The sequence below is a fragment of the Anser anser genome, assembly GCF_964211835.1.
Source record: "Anser anser genome assembly, chromosome: 4".
In the NCBI taxonomy this organism is placed as follows: domain Eukaryota; kingdom Metazoa; phylum Chordata; class Aves; order Anseriformes; family Anatidae; genus Anser; species Anser anser.
In genome coordinates this window covers 48,349,290-48,366,421 of record NC_139724.1, presented here as the reverse complement: position 1 = coordinate 48,366,421, position 17,132 = coordinate 48,349,290, and the positions used below count along the sequence as shown (strand labels likewise).

The 17,132-nt window shown below is 47.0% G+C and overlaps 1 long non-coding RNA gene across 1 annotated transcript in view; it reads left to right on the top strand.

The window, feature by feature from the left end:
- Nucleotides 1-17,132, top strand: part of LOC310899571 — an 83,016-nt gene that overhangs the window by 43,991 nt on the left and 21,893 nt on the right. The window contains exon 6 of the long non-coding RNA XR_014584399.1: nucleotides 10,631-10,770. This is a non-coding gene — a long non-coding RNA (uncharacterized lncRNA). The remainder of the gene's footprint in view (nucleotides 1-10,630; nucleotides 10,771-17,132) is intronic.

The window sequence follows — 17,132 nt, the reverse complement described above, 5'->3', positions numbered from 1 at the left end:
TGGATGAAAGCAGCTGCCAACAAGAAGCAACAATATCAATTCATATAAAAGAAGCTTGCAATTGTTCTGTGGAACTGTACTCCTTAAAAATTAGTAAATGTGATACTGACTTAGAAATTTAATTTGCAAGGTAATGATTCATTTTTAATGGTGCAATTCTTCAATTGCACTCTGGGTGCAATTTTTTGTTACTTTTCCTTCTAGCTATTGTATGTCTGTCTTCCATGGTGGATTGTAGTCCTCTTTAGCAGATCATGAGCAAGTTGTCTCCAAGGCCCATGAAAAACAAAAAGGGACGTGAAATGCATGTTGTTTTTTTCACTTGGGAAGGTTTCCTCTTCTTTCACTTGTCTTTAGGTACCACAACAAACGTTGTGGTTTGTCATTTTAGGATCTTGTTCTTTCTACTACTCACAAAAGCAGTGATAACATCAGTAGACTGCTGGGGAACAACATTATTTGATGTCTGCCACTGGGCTGGCGTTGTGTACAGGGATGCAGTCTAGCTCTCCTGAAGTCAATACAGAAATTCCTACTCATCTCTGGGAAGATCAGACCAGTATTGCTAAAGACAGTTTTGTTTTTTTTTTAAAGACCAGGACCCAGGAGCATTTAATGTGAAAGCACAATTAGCGCATGGGCAAGTCATGTGTTTGTGCACACAACTGCAAATTAGGCATGCGATGGTTGTGGTAATTACAGGTTCAAATCCAGTTTCCATTAAAGTGGGCATTTTCCACTCTGCTTAAGACTTCCAGCATGATCCAACATGAGTCCAGCAGACAGAGTCCAGTCCACAAGCCCATGCCATCCACCTCTCTGCCTTTTCTCATCTGCCGTGGAGAAGCCAGGAGTAAACTACGACAAATAGAAAAAAAAAACTATAGACAAGGCATTGTCTATTAAACATTGAAGTAACTTCTCTAGCACCTATCAAAAGTAGCACTTAAGGCCAAAAGCCATTAATGCTGCTCTTGTGGGAAAAAGGATACACACCTAGAAGGCGAATTCATCGAGGCGCTAGCACAGTGAGGAGCAAGGCAGAGACCCACGTGCTGCCACTGTCCACTTGAAGAAGAAAGGGGAGACCCACAGGGCAGAGGAGCATGCTGCCACCCTGGCTGTGAGCTGACATGACTCCTGGGGAACTGACCTTAGCTGCCAGGGACTTGAGTGTGCCACAGCCCACCATCACCACTGCCCTGAGACAAGGAGGAGAGGAGAGGAGAGGAACCCACAGCCCCAGTAACTCTTGTTGCTTCTATGGGCATCAGGCACAGCTCCTGCGAGGTCGGTGGACCCACACTGGTCCTGCAGTTGTGTAGGTAAAACAAAATCAGGGCCCAAGCCTGAGAATTAGGGCCCTTTCCAGAGGGAAAAAGAGCTCCACTCCCAATGCTACGCCCTTCCTTTCCAACCTCTCCCCTAAATCCAGGTTACCCAATTCCAACATGATTTAGCTCACAGCTAGCTACCACTTTGAAATGCTTTCCTCCTGTCACCCTTGTCTGCCCTTCGCTATTTCTTAACCGCTCTGTCACATGCCTTGCATTGCATGACTTAATCGTTTGAGACTTTGGACTTGATTTACATATATAAACAAATAAAAAGTTACACACCTGCAGTTGATTCGGCCAGCTGGCAAATGCCTGAGCAGAAGCTGCATTCCTGGATCATGACATTTAGCAGAGCACCAGACTTACACAAACTGCTCACCGATAACTATTGGCAGCAGCCAGTGCCTATGCCCCCATTGGCCTTTCTCCCACGAAGGTGAGGTACAGCAAGAGGAAGGCCCAGAGCAGCAAATCCAGCCATCTCTGCTCCTTTTTGCGCAAGCGCCTTGTGTTTGCTCCAGCACATGGCCCAGGAAATCCAACCAGTTTAGCAGGAGTGCTTGGGGGTCTCCATGCAGGAATTGGTACGCAGTTGTATCTGCAGTTGTACACACAGGTAGCAAAGACAGGGCCTGATCCTGAAACGTCTCTGTCTCTGTGTGGTAGCTTGCATTGGAAGGGGGGGATGAGGGAATAGGAACATTAATGTCAAGCCCTGACCTCCTTTAAATCATTAGCAAACCTTCCTTTGCCTTGTGCACATGGGCAAAATCCTCAGCTATTTAAAATCTGAGCCAGGTGGCAGTTGTGGCCCAGGGTACCCCCTTTGTCCCTACCACACAAGCTGTTCTAGTATTTCATCTCCGCTGTCAGTTTGTATACAGCTTGACAAAAATGGGTTGCCACTGAGGGCCACAGTCAAAGGTATAAGCTATGTAAGTTTTCTGTACGAACACCAAAGCTTGTCTCCTCGCCTCCTGTCTTGAATATTTTGACACAAATGGTTCCATACATGACAGATCTAAACTTAATGTGGCTCAGAGGCAAACAAAAATCTACAGATAGCTGTGGCACTGGCAAAAATCAGAAATTTCTGTCTGCAAGACTGCAGAATGGAAAAAAAATACGTAATTAAAGAAGACCTGCATAGTTTCAATGGAACGGTAAGTGCTCAGCACTTTCTGATGAGGGATTTAGACTTAGACATGTGAAGAACTGAGGTTAGTAAATGATCAAACATGTTTTTAATGTGTTTTTAACAGTTAACATTTCTTGGCATTGTGTGAAAAGCACTGGTAACTCCTGTGGCAGGAATGAGAGTGCCCACATGTTTTAAGTTGGGTATGTATTTAAACACTTAATTAAAACTCTGGGGCAGTGCAAGTTTCATTAATAATAATCCAGTGTTTCACCACAGGATACTTTAATTGTTCTTCATCAGGAAGATGTGATCCCAGAGACAGAAAGATTATGCATTTAAGAGGCTGAAATGATAACATTCAAAGCACTACCCTACATGATAATGAATCGCCTGTTCATCCTGTAGACTTTGATGATAGCAAGCAAACTGCATGCGTGTTGGGCAGCTGCTTTTGGGGACAGACTTCGCCTGGATTACAGCAAATCTCTGGATAGCAACTTATCTTGGTTTAGGGATGCACAGTACATCATGTTACTTCGCTCTTCCAGTTCAATTTTCATAAGACCCTTGAGAGCTTTGCAACCTAATAATTAAGCCTCTCAACTCTATTGAGAAATAAGCAAGTAGGAGCAACACAGCATCTCAGCATAAGCAATGGAAAATCTAGATGATTGATTGATGTGATTTGGGAAATCCTGTGCATAGATGGCATTGCTACCTAGGCCCAGGTGGCAACTGAACACTTTACCCAATGTGGCTGTCCTTGCCGAGGTGTAACTGTGCAGAAGGCACTGGCTGCGGAGATGCCTTTGGAATTAAAAAAACAAAAAACAAAAAACAAAACAAAACAAAACAAAAAAACAAATGAAATCAACAGAGATCATGAAGAGATATCGAGACTTTCTCAGGGACATCTGGGGAGTGCTTTCTAAATCAGCTTTCATTCTCCCTACCAAACTTCTAACCACCCCGGCCTTGTCTCTGCACTCTACTGCTTGTGACTCAAATACTTTCAGTCAGGAACTGGGCAGGAAAGATGTCTGGAGCCAGCGTGCAGCCACACGACAGACCTGTGTGTGGAGTATCTTCCCTGTCTTTGTTCCTCACATTTAGAAAACTGCTCCCTGCCTCGTGTCTTCTAACCTCTGCTGGAGAACTGACCATCCACTACATGCTATAGCATGAGGTGAGACAGGTGAGTATCCAGGGCACAAATGACAAAGCAAATCAAATGTCTGATCATCACAGTCCTTTCCAGCTGTGGCCATTTACTCCAGTTCCCTGCAGGACAGCCAGGACCAGCCCCTGGTGGTCAGCCTCTGAGGGGACACAGGCAAGGACAGCTGCGGTTCCTTTAGCACTCCCTCCCTGCAAGCTACTCCTCCAGCAGGATTTTATCCCACATGGCATTTTAAGCTAACATGAAGAATTCTTCTGCTCCTTTTAGGCAGAGGTTTGTAGGCAAAAAGTCATGTTATAAAGAAGGAAAAAAAAAGGTTGCAGTTGTGCAGATGAAGTGGAACTGAAAGCAAGGTTGTGAAACTGCTAGGAACTAGACAAGTGGGACAGGGCAGTTACAGAGCACTGAAGGGCTTGCAAAGATCTTGCCAGCCATGTGTGCGGCTGTCTAGAGCAGGATGCACAGAGAGGAGACATCCCCAAGGGGTGCTTACAGATCGATGGCACGCAGAGAGCACCTGGTGTGGAGCTGAGCATCGTGGGTGAAGCAATTAACTAGTTAAAAAATACAGGATAAACATGCTAGAATCTGATAGGGGAGTACATGACAGAGAGAAGATGGAACAAGCTCAACCCAGATGAAGGGCAGCCACGGGATACATGCAGAGGGCTGGACAAATGGTAGCCCCTCCACGTGCTGGTCAGCCACTGGCCGCCGCTGTACACTTGTGCTCTCCTGTGTCAGCCCGAACAAACATCCCTCCTGTGAAACCTTGCTTACAGCCTGGCCTGGTGGCAGGGCAAGGCCAGGAGAACTTGGATTAGAAACCAGCTCTGGAGCCCTTGGCTGTGGCCAGAGGAGGAGCAGCTGCCCACTGGGGTGCGAGTAGTGGGAGGGGAAGGCCTGGAAGTAGCAACCACTGGCGGCACCTCAGCGTGTTGGCACAAAGCGCCTGGGCACCTGGCTCTGTTGAGTCACCATGACAGCAAACGCGCCCCTCTGCATTGAGAAAAGCTCGGGGATCAGGACCCAAAGTCAAGCGGCTGCTGTGCCATGGCAGTCGCACCAGCCAGGAGCAGCCGTGCACGGGGCGAGGAGGCGAGCATGGGGCAAGGCTCTTGGGGGTCTGTCCGGGCTGGCGCTGCAGCTATGGAAGCTGAGATGTTTTCCCAGGGCAGGTTAAAGCCGGACAGAAGTCAGCATTAAAGACAGATGTAGAGATAAGGAAGCTGAGATTTACATACATTTACTTCGCCACATCATTCACAAACACACTTTGATCTCGAGTCATCTGTTGCTATAATTACTGAGAGGTGGTTGATACAAACACACTTCCCACTGTGGCTGGGTCACTGCAGCGGGGACTTGCTCTAGCACTGACCCAAGTCTGCGTTCCCAGTCCTTTCTCTGCTAAAAGGATTTCACGCTGTGTGTTTTCCATCAAGTAACCTGGGATATCCAACCTTCTTGACCAGCAGGCAGTTAGCCCTTGACCGTGTGTGTGAAGCCAGCACCGTGGAAAGAGGCTTGGGTGTAAAGGAGAGCTATAGGCTCTTGAGAGCTCATCACGGGCAGACAAACTAATAAGCCATGCCTGGGGGTAGCTCAGGATCAGACAGTTCGGGTGCTTATCTGCGGATGATCGCTGCAGCTTTTGATGTTTTCCTGCTGCTGTTTGGACATGCCCACTCAGGGAGCTGTTCCAGAAAAGCCACTCCACGTTACAGTTTTAGCAGAGTAAGACAGGATTTGATCCTCGATGTAAACATGCCTTCAATAAAACAGGTGCATTTTATCTTTTGCAGCTCCCTACCTCACAGCCTGCCTCCACCAGCAAGGTCAGTGCTGCGTGCCTCCTGTGTGCGGATGGCATTCTTACAGGACGGGCCACAACTTAGGGCTCTTGTCCGGGATGCTGCCTGTGGGCTGCTGAGGACATGCCAATGTGGGGAAGAAAACGCTGCTTCATGAAAAAGGGAGTATGGAAATGATAGGGAGTAAAGGACAACAGCAGAAGAAGGACTGACAATTAGCACTCAGACACAGCCACCTGAAAGGCCTGGAGGCCACCCAAAATAAAGACAGTGTTGCTAATTCCAGAGATGGGACCAGAACAATACGCAAATGTCTCTGGGTGCAGCATGGAAAGAACGAGAGGTCTGTCGACACACCATGCATGCTTAGGGCCTCACTTCAGTAACCACACGAATGCTAAAACACTTCTGTGTCTTGGCCTGGATATCTCCCATCTCAGCGCAAAGGCCTTAAACCTTCCATTAAGCATGATGAAGCTTTGCAGAGTTTGTGTGCAGAGCATGGCAGCCTGGTCTGTGCACCAGGGTGGAAAAGAGGATTTGTCCCTCGTTGTTTTCTGTGGGGAGGGAGAAGGTGTTTGAACAAAGAGCTGGTCAGGGAGACCAGACACCAATGGCTTCCTAGAGTCTGGTGCGTGACATCCCACCCATTTTGTTAGAAATTGCCTTGGTCCCGTCTGAACTCGCTGCTTTTTCTGTCTTTCGTGCCAGCGATAGGAATGACATCAGAAGCACTGAGTCATGAGCAGATGCACCTCAGACTCCGCCACGTTAGCCCAAACTCTGTGCCCTCTGGTCTTTTGAAACCTTCCTTCAGCAGGCCTCTGGCACACACATTAAAGGCCAGTTTTTCGATGTCATCTAGTGCCAGTCAGAAAAGATGAGAGCTTTTTATTGGTTTTATCAGTCTGCATTTTATGTTATCAGTGGTTTCCTTTTCTGCTTGCTTGTCCTTCTCATCCATGCAGTTTCGCTTGCTTCTAGGCTGTTTACACTCACATCATGTATGTTAAGAGTTGCCACATGGTGATTTGATTTAAACAAATAATGTAACAAGTAGCACACAGGAAATGAGACAGAAAAATATTTACGGGAAGTGTAATTTTGGAGGAACAGGACATTTAGTGAAGTTTGTTTCAGATGCTTTGTTTGGAGGTTCTTTTGCTTACATGTCACATCATTTCGTAGGCAGAAGGGGGAATTTCCCTGTGTATGTAATTGTAAGGTTTTTGTAATAAAACTACAGAAGAGGCCCAAATGGGAGACTTTGAAAGGCCAGGATTTCACAAGCAAAAGGTCTGTGTTGAAAATGCCAGGTTAATCCTCAGTGATGTAATGGAGAAACAATTATCTAAGAAGAAGAGCCTTCTCTGAGTTTATTTTGTGGATAAAAATGGATAAAAATCTGGCTAGCTTGTTCCAGTAAGTCATGGGTGCACAAAGCCTGCAGCTTGCCCCAGGCCCCAATACATCCTTGACATCCTTGAACCTCAGCAGAGAAGCCTGATTTTTCTGTGATCTAGAGCTGGATGCGAGTTCCTGCCCTTCCACGCAATGCCAGAGGGTAGGTCCTGCCTAAATCGTTCTGGTGTTACTGTCCATCAGCCCCAGTGGGAAGGCCAAGGGAACTAAGAGTAGCTGTAGGCAGTCATCTCATGCAAATCCACAGGGTTATCAGCCTGGCAATGCCGTTCACCGTTCCTGATGCTTAAAACCTGAGTCCCACTTCGCTCCCACAAGACCCATGGCAACTCTGCCACTTGGAAATCAAAACCTCTTCCTGTCTTGGAGCAGAAGATCTCAGAAAGAGCGATGTCCTGAGGGAGGGAGCCGACAAAGCACTGGCCCTTCACTACTTCTTGCTCCTCTACCTCATCCTTCTGTAGATCTTTAGCTTTCTTAGGACATCCTCAGTCCCCTTCTGTTCCCATCATAACAAGATAAGTAGGATCTTTTACAGGCTCCCTCCCGAGAGCCCTTAAAGCAGAGCAGTTCTTCAGTCGCACCACATCCCTTCTCTCACCACATCTGTTGCCATGCCCAGGAGTCAAGCTCTTGCTTGCAGGAAGCCAGCTCTAGTGTGTCTGTCTTGGCAGAAAAGAAAAACCTGACATTTTTCTGTCCCAATCTTTACTCCCTGAGATGCACAAACACTTCCCAAAAACAAATTGTTTTTCTGGGACAGGAAGTTGAGATATGGGCTGCAGTCTGGGATCTAGACTCAATATGAGAGCATTTTTCTTCCCTTCAGGTTTCCTTTTCAGAAGGGCTGCTCCTCTTCCCTCATCCTGCCTCCAAATTTTTTCATTTTTTCATCATTTTTTTTCATTTTTTCATCCAAATAATTTTCATGCTTTTTTTTGTGTTATAGTTTCCTTTTCACAGTTATGTTTAACACTGTGTCTCAGGCATTAAGTGCAATAGAATGTTACTGACTTTTGACAACCAAGTATTTTCACCACTGTCAAAACAAACACTAATATTATGGCAACAAAGCAATCACAATGTCAAAGCAAGAAGATCAAGTTCTTTGGGATTCCCTTTCTGTGGGAATTGGCCAGTTCTAGAGTTGTGCTCCTGCTTGACCATGGGAAATGATGGAAGGTCACTGCTGAATGAAAAGAGGCTCCATGGACTTGAACCCTCCTGCTTTGCAGATATCTCCAGTGACTGTTAACACAAATCATTGAATGTGTGTTACATTATCAATGAAAATGCAGATCCCTTCTGGAAGGAAGGAACATCCGAGATCTCTCACACATGAAAACAAAGTGTTGTACCTCACTTTGTGTTAGGTTGAAGACAGACCACCACACAACTGAGGTGTTCCAAGCCAAATCTGACCTCTGGCTCTGCAAAGATTAACCTCGCTGAAGATCATACATGTCGTAACAGCCCAGTTACCAGCTCTCGGGTAGGAAAGCAAGTGGAAAAGTACTGCCAGGGTACAGTTCCCTCACTCCTTCATCAAGGGTTGATGACACAACATAGCATGCCTGGTATCCTCCATTTCTCAAGCGTCCTCTGCACTAGGGAGGGACCTCTTCGAAGTCTGTAATAGATGGAGCTGATAAAGCATGCCCACAGCGACTACGAGGAGCTGGTAGGTCACCTGAGGCATGGCTCAGGGTGGCAGCATCCAGAATTATGTCACATTTGGTTGATCCAAGCTTCGCCGCCTCGATTGCAGAAAAAAGATAGGATCAAAGCACCTATAAATAGTTTAAGTAACCCATAGCCTTGTGCAGGAGTGTAAGGAATACTGTTTTTTAGGTCACAAAACAAGCAATTATGTGCCAAGAGGAAATTGCCCAAATATTTCCAGTGTGTTTTTCCTTTTCTTAATTTGACCTCCATGGTATGTCAGTTCCAAAGGGTCAATTACATTTCCAAAAGATAAATGTTTCTGTAATTATACTAGGTTCACAGTTAAACTAAAATGTGCCTGCAATCTGTCACTTGGCTAGGGGAAATGCCATGGGCATGGCTCAGGCCAGGTAAACCCTGAGCATCTTCACCTAATGACTGCCTTTCGTTTCAGTTAATTGCTCATCTGCCTTGAGAAACACCACCGCTTTCTCAGGCTACCCAAGAGCCAAGGTTTCTGCCTCTGCTCCGTGCCTCGGTCATTTCCTGAAGCCTGTGAAGGACACAGTCTCTGGGGGGACAGCAGGAGACAGCACAGGAGCACGGTGGTATCCTGAGCCAGGAGGGAATTTCACTGGGAGAAGAACGGAGCATTTTAAATATCCATAATCCCAGAAACAAGGCAGATAAACTCATCTATCTGACACAAGGAGTCTCACCTAACGAAGAGCAATTCCTTTACATTTGAGTCTCAATTTTTAATTCACAGGGTTTGAGATAGTTTTGGAAAAGGCATGCAATGAGGAAGAAACCTTCTGCGGGGCTCCCTGCAGGTTGGCTCCCTAAATCACCAAGTGTCTGCGAACAACTTGGCCCAAGATTCACTTCGAAGGTTTTCCTGGCACACCCTGCCAGTGTCCACAGGAAACAGCCGTCACATAGGCAGCTGCAGGTCGCATTTTCCATCTTGTGTGCAGAAAGGGGTGTGCAAAGCGTGGCATCTCCTTCCAACGTCAGCGTCGAGGTAGCGAGGAGGTACTGAGCACTGAGCTGACGTCAGGACAGCAGCCTGGCTGGCGGCACTCTGCTCTCCTGGGGCCAGAAACCCATGGGCCAGCAGAGCAAGCGTCCTTTCCTTCTCCTTTCTGCTCTGCCCATGTACTCGTGGGCCCGTATCCAGCCAGACGTACACCTCACACGCTGGCCTCATCGGAGATGGGTCGGCCTGCTCTGAACCGAGGGACACTAACTGGGAGAGAGGTGACAAGCAGCAGCCCACTCCGGGAAACTGTTTATTCGTGGCACTGGTCTTGGGAGTTGTGTAACTCTCTTCCAGCCTCTGTTGCTCCAGCCTCTTTCTTCAATATTTGGTTTGTTTCTAGGGATTTCGTGTGATTCATGAGGCTGTTCTGCAAAAAAAGCAAATGCAGGAGAAGCCCACCAGTGGGGAAAGCTCTGGCCACGGGAAGGAATCGATTAGCAGACGACGTTCAGAGCTCCCACTCATAGGCAGCCCTTCCCTTCCAACAGGAAGTGCTCCTGCTTTGAAGTTTATTTGGAAGGCTTTAAAAATACTTACTAATTGCCTTGCATAGACCAAATGGGATACGAGGAACACTTTGCAATGTAAATATGCTCCCTTGGTACACTGAGAATTAGATAACAAGACCAAGCTCATACCTCTCATAGGAAACACAGCCCTGACAGCCAGCTCAGCAGAACTCACTAGAACACACGCACAGGTTTCTTCTTTGCTCTGCTCATCACTACCATCGTCTCTGTCTCCGGGGGCCTTGAGTTACTGTTGTGCCTTTATTCTTAGTATGAGGTGTATGTAATGAAAACGTGACATTTGAAAATGAGTACGCTTAGTATCAGTATGGTAGTTTAATGTTTCATCTGTAGCACTAGCCAAAGGCCTTTCTTCCAGAGAGCTCTGAAATTTGCCAATCCACCTTTGTCACAGACAACCAAAATAAGCTCCTGTTTCCCAGTAAAAGCATACTTGGAAAGTGACAGAATTAATTGTTTGGCCAGTGTGGAGACACAGTCCTTCCCTCTTCTGTTGCAGGGCCTAACCTGTGGCTGTTGGCACTGACGCATGGAGCTGTAGCTGTAGCAGAGTCTCCAGGAGGACAGGGAGGTCACGTAGTACAACAAACTGTCATGGAGCCAGGTCCCAGATGGAAGAACACCCATAAACCAGAAAATGTAAGTGATTGATTGTTTCTGCAAGATAAATGCGCATAGAGTTAGCTGGAGCCAGTCTGAACCAACAAGGGCATGCTGGGACAGGGGAGGCATGTGAACAGGGAAATGAAAAATTGACTACTAGTAAGAGTGGGTGGATTTCAGAAAAGATGTGTTACTCTTGCAAGGTGAGATGGGGTGCCAGACAGAAAAGCATGGAACTATTGTCCCAGCCAACTCTTCCTTGGCCACGCTTATAGCTATTTTACCCTATCCATAAAATACGCACTCTATCTATTGCCCTGTAATCTCAGTCAGCTTTTGGATTCATGCAAAGGAATAGAAAAAAATAGGAACAAGGGTGTTTTTTGTAAGTGGTAATTCTCAAAACATCACAACGCAGTTCGACAAAGAAATTTTGCCTTCCTGCAGCTCGTGGGCTTAATTCCCTGTCCTTGTCCCTCAGCCAGCCCTGAATGCCCCGAGACTGTGACCCAGCTGTCTCGAGCTGTCTAGCTGGCTGGCAGAGAGACCAGAATCGGGTCTTCAGTGGGGAGGGAACCTACCAGTTAGAGGAAACTGGTCGGAGGAGATATCAAGGGCTGTTTTTTCACTCATCTGATATGCTTCTCTAGAACTAAGGGAATGAACGTCACTCACATTCAGTCATTTGCAAATAATCAACCTAAAGTAAACCATCCCCAGTTACTTCTCCTTCAGGTGTAAGCAACTTCCAGGTCCTGGCTGGGTGGGGGATTTCCTGTCTGCGTTTAGTTTGTACTTCTTCCAAGGCTTGCGGTTTGCAGGGTGGTTCATGCCTTCCATTAACACCCGCTGGATGTTTAACTCATTTTTAATTTTACAACTGGGGAAGTGAATCTTGTCTTCTGCAACTGGCAGAATTCATCCTGGCAGCTGAGTCTGTGCCTTCTTCTACCTGCTGTGAGCCAGAAGGTTTGCTCAGTTTTGTTCCATGAATACTGCTGTGATAATAAAGAAAAGAAAGTGAGATGGATACAGAATCACACAAGAAAGGTAGTAATGGAACAAACTGCAACAAAACTCTCTGGCTTTCACATGTGACTGCTTCATCTTGGCCCATTTTCAGTTGAGCATCATTTGCACCTTGGAGTCTGGTGGAGCTGGGGAAACAGCATCAATTTGGAAGTGATGCATTTCCCCACTTGACAGCCTCACAGATTCCTTTGTAGATATATTTTAACAAGCTAGGTCAAGAAGGGCATTTTTGTTAAGGATGAACAACACCAAAAAAAAAAAAGGAAAGAAAATACTTGTCTTTTGCCTCAGCCTGAAAGCATGTTGTGAAGAGAGTGAAAGGAAGACTCGTAAGAACTTCAGTGTTCACCAAAACATTTCATTTTTCCAGCCTCTAATCCTGTCTGTTTTCATCATGAACACATGTCAAAAGGAAAACATTTAAAGGGTTTCCTTGAAATCAAATGATATGAAAACAAAGTGAAACTGAAATGAAAAATGTCACTCTCCCAGGTCCTTAACTCAGTCTAACATATTTGCCAAATCCAAGTTAAAATCCTTGTTTGCTGAAAGTGTATTGCTTTGAGTGTATAAACAGTCCTGCAGATTAAAATAATATTAGTTCAGCCACCAAAGTATTTATGTATCTTCTTGCCATAGTTTCTTCTCAAGCATCAAGCCACAGTATCGATCTTTACAGTTTTGACAAATGCTAAGCCACAGGCTTCACAGGCCAGTGGGAACTTTTCAACAGAAGCTGCAGAACACGCAGTGACCTCGACATCCCAGTCCCCTGGGATGTCCTGGGTGCAGTTAAGCCCAGCACTGCAGTGTCTCTCTTTCCAGGTAGATGCAGAAGATCAGCTCCCCCCATCAGTACAGAGTCCCTGAAGTGACAAGGAGGTGTCCCCCATGCCTCCTATGCCAGCTGAGATCTTAGCATGGAAGTATCATTGAGGCACTTAAAAGGTATTTCATTTGACCCGAAGTCATGAGAATAAATTTTAATTACAGGCAGAGTAAAGGTACAGTCACGGATATATGTATCCATACTCACACAAAATCCATCTCTGGGGTGCAGTGTTTCAGTCACGTGCCATAAATGCATCTCCAGAACACATTTCTGTCTTGTATCATAAATACAGAGTTGGCATGAATTCAAGCAAGGTACTTTTTAGACAGCACCCTTTCTTGATCCCCATTCCAAACCTCTTGTGATAATAACAGTAACAGAATGCTACTACAAGGACCCTCTTGTACTGAATTTTCCAGTAAGAGAGAGGAATTGGAAAGCATTAACAGCACCCTAGACACTGAGTCAAAGCTCCCACATCTGATTTGCTTTTGCTAAATCCGGAGAAGGCTCACTTTGGCTAACCTGTGGCTTTTCACAGGAGATATCAATATATACAACTGCTCTTATTGTTTGTTTGTTTGTTTGTTTTTGGAAAATGGAATACTTTTGAGGAAACTATGAAATCAGGTTTGGGAAAACATGTCATGATTCGAGTTTCTTGCTCATACCAGGTATAACTCTAAATGTCTGGCATTTCAGTGTTAACAGCCCACCCCACAGCAGCGCACAGCCCAGATACAGTGAAACTACTCGGGACAAAGCCAAAATTCCCCACAGAGCAGAAGCAAACCAGAGCTGCAGCTTCCCTGTATGCCATCATCGTCTTTAGAGCTGTCGGGCCCTCAACTCCCATGAGTCTTGGTGCTTTAAGGAAAACAAAAGCTATGATGTAGGGAGGCAAAAATGTTCGTTGTACTCTTACTCTATACTCTTCCACACAGGATGTGCAGGATGTTTATGTTATCACCTGGAGGTCTTTATCCTGCAGGGACTGGAAGTTTTTGAAGAACTCCTCTGCCTGTTAGAGCCCGGCCAATGGCAGCACAGCTGAGTCAAACAGCAGCTCTCAGGGCTGAGGTCTGCGTGGCGTGTGAAGGATGTCTGGGCGGCTGTACGTGCTCAGCTCCTGGAAAGCCGGTGGGAGGCTGGGATCTGTCAGAGCAGCCCAGGCTTCCTAAGGGCCTTTGTTCGCACGCACCGAGCTGCTCCCCTCTGCCGATGGCGATGGGACAAAGCCCAGCTCCACACAAAGCAAACACCCCAGCGGAAGCTGTGATTTTGCAGAATAGCTCCCACTGCCAAGATCTCACAGGAGATTGCTCGCCGTTTACTCAGTAGACAGAGCTTGTCTTTGCCCGCTTGGTCTTCTGCCAGGCACACTCAGACACTGGCTGCTGCCCGTTGCTCTGACACGCCGACTGTCTTCCGAGGTGTTACAGGAACCCAGCTTGCATGGGGCCCGCTCCTTCCTCCCTAATTTGCCTTCTGCTTTGATCCTGAAAACACTGAGCAGGCAGGGCCTGTCTCATCTCCTTTTCCTCATGTCTGGCTGCGATACTGGAGGGGCTGAGCAGCAAGGGGCCTTGCCCAGTCCATGTGAATGGACACTGACCTTAGGCCACAACTGCAACATGGTCCCCATGTCTCTGCCCACTGAGGAGGCTTTTCCTCCAACCCAGCAATCTCTCTCCTGGTTTCTCTCTTTCTTTGGACAAAGAACAGAGAGGTGAGTGATTGAAACTGTTTTGCCCTGCGCTCACAGAGGTCTGAGGGAACTGGAAGGAGGCTGTGGTGAGGTTACAGGTGGCACAAGCATCATTTGAGAGTCTCAAGAGTGAGGACATTCAAAATGGGGATTTTCCTCCCTCTCTCCTGAGTAATTCTCTAGGAACCAGGTATTTCTTTGGGACCTAGACAGATGCAAGATATACACACATGCCTGGAAAACTGACTAGAAATTCAGTCAGAGAAGCAGGGAGAAATGAAGTGTGAGCACTGTGCTGCAAGAGTTCCTTCAGAACCTGCTCCTTGCAGGCAGCACAACATGGCACCATGTGGCACAGACAGCTGGGGCTCACGCATGTCACTGAGCGCCGGATGCAACAGACACTTAGAAGCACATCTCCGCCAGCATCATACAAGGCAAGGGGTACTGCTTTCTCCTGCTGGCAGAGAGGATGGGGTGTAAGGATTGGTTTTGGCAGAAAGCAGGGCTCCTCTGTGCAGTTCCTGAGCTTGCACCGACTCAGAGCTGCTGTCAGTCCTGTCATCTAGTGAGGGAGAGATGTGCTATATCACCAGTCCTGGTGCCTTGACACTTCTCTTGGGAGATCCTTCAGGGAAACACAGCAGCAAATCTGCAAGTATCACATAATTGTAGATAGGTCATTCCTGAAGCTGCAGGTACCTGGAAGCAATTGTTTTGACTAATATCCTGTTGCATACCATGAAGCAACAGAGAGGAAAGAATAACAGGCACATTATCTGCTCAATCAGAAGTCAGCACAAACTTCCAATGAAGAGCTGGGAGCATCACCAGGAACATTCAAACAGGAATTGAAGGATGAGGAAAAATACTGTATAGCCATCCCTATTATAAAAGCTATACTAAAAAGGTAAAAGCAGAAATGTAGGGAATTTCTCACTTCAGCTTTTCTGTTGCCTGCTGAGGTCACAGCAGGAGATTTCTAGAGCAAAGGGCAGACGTGACTCAAGAGTCTACGAAACTTCACCAGGAAATTGTCTCAAGCTCCCCAGTAATCACATCAGAGCACTTCACCATGGAGCTGGGCACAGCTTGGACGCTCACGTGCTCTCTGTGCATAGGAAGAGCGCTCCTCTTCAGAGGGCCAAGTCAGGGATTTGTACAGATGATGCAACCAGCCCAAGAGTGCACATCAAGAAGATAGCTTTGGATAAAGGGTATCTCTTCCAAGTTGCCAGGTGTCTGACATATCTGCCAGAAGACCAGATGACTCCACGGGCATGCAGAGCACAGAATTACAGAATCATCTAGGTTGGAAGAGACCTCCACACAAAAAACAAGTGCAAGATGTGACACTTCTTGTGGCTGGGATAGCCCTTCAAGGCTGCCAACGGAGTGCCAGAAAAACCTAGCACTGCTGGCAGGTCCCCTCGGTAGCATCCATCATTCAGGGGATACTAACGCAGAGTCCTTGAGGCAGTACAGAGATACGAAGCAAAGGAGCCCTGAAGGTGGCAAAACTCCCAGCAATTTGAGCCCCCTCGGGCCCCTGTCCAAACCCCATTACCTTTGGCATGGCAGCCAGGCCTGTGGCTTGCAGCTACACATGTGCTTCAAAATGCTACGAAAGGCAGGTTGTCCGGGTCCTGCCAGGAAGAGGTGTGAGTAATCAGCCACCTGAAGCTGAGGTTGCACAGGGTGGAAGCCTTGTATCAGTTGCCCCACCATCACCCCCTTCCTTTCCATTGAAGTGCACGGCATGTGAGATAAAATCAGTTCCAGACAGATTATGACAAAAAGTGGAGTGTAGGTGTCTGACAGATTTTAAAAAAATAATAAAGGACATTCTTATCCAAGCGGATTTCCTGGCCTGATGAGTGAACCTGCATGTTTCTGCTCTACCTTTGGCGTGTGCCTGTGCAGCTGGGCTTGCTGACACAACCCTGTCTTTTCCTACAGAAAAAGGATCAGTTACCCTGGCAAGTGGCCTGCTAATGTACTCTCTGTCCTCGCCTCTGTTGGCTCAGCCGCAGCACCAGCCCTTGTGAGTGTTTGCTGTGGGGCAGGTACACAGGTGGGAGCAGGGGAGAGCCAACATCCCCTTTTCTGTATTTTAAAGCAACTTGGCTACCTGTAACAAGATAGCTCAAACACTTTCACCTACTGCTCACACCCTGTGTGATCTCAAGCATGCTCATATTTCCGGTCAGATAAAGCATTTCATTCAGCCTGGGTGATTTTTACTAACTCCTTGATTTACCGAGTCCTAAGTAAACGAGCAGCCCTGCAGTCAATTTGCAATGCACGCTGGAGCAGCAGCTTAACAAAAAGGAGCCGGTGAGAGGGGAGGAGAGGGGACTGGATGGGCAGCTCAATTCCTGAGCTTGTCCCAGTTCAAGCTACTCGTGTGCAGAGGTCACACAGCGGTGCAGGGGAAATCTTAGGTCTTTTAACTTGGTCCAGCACTCTTCCTCTTAGACTGTGTCACTTCTTCATCAGAGAATGGAAAGACAGGCCTTCAGGTTTCCACAGACATCACCACAGATTTGTAAGGGCTGAACCTAACTCAACAAAGTGCTGGCATTGGCCTGACGCCTGAAGCATAACAGGATCCCTTCTGTTCCACCCAAGGAGCAGGGACAAGGGGACTGGCCATCCCACATCTGCCAGGGACACCCATCTTTACCGGCGAATTCAGCAAAAGTTCCGTATTTGCTGCTTAAAAAACACACAACAGAAATCTCAGGATTTCACAAGCTAGAAGGCAGGAGCACAGTAACAGGGAACCACTGCAGGCATGCAAAAAAGTTTCACTGTAGAGGAGGA